The sequence below is a fragment of the Chrysochloris asiatica genome, unplaced genomic scaffold (genome assembly GCF_000296735.1).
Source record: "Chrysochloris asiatica unplaced genomic scaffold, ChrAsi1.0 scaffold00002, whole genome shotgun sequence".
Classification (NCBI taxonomy): domain Eukaryota; kingdom Metazoa; phylum Chordata; class Mammalia; order Afrosoricida; family Chrysochloridae; genus Chrysochloris; species Chrysochloris asiatica.
The window spans coordinates 13,538,463-13,538,764 of NW_006408520.1; positions in this window are offsets into that span (position 1 = coordinate 13,538,463).

Here is a 302-nt window from a genome sequence, read left to right on the forward strand (position 1 = left end):
CCTATGAGTTGGAACCAACTGAATGACACTTAACAACAAAAACAACAGAAAAATATAATTTAGGAAAGACTCTGAGGAAACCTTCAATAATGGTTTCAAATATATATAAAAGGAGCTCTGGTAGCGTAGTGGTTACAAATCGGGCTGCAAGCCACAAGGTCAGCAGTTCGAAACTACCAGCGGTTCCATAGGAGAAAGATGAGGCAGTCTGCTCCCCTAAAGATTTACAGCCTCGGAACCCCTGTGTAGGGGTCGCTATGAGTCGGGAACTGACTCCACGGCACATAATAACAACAACAACA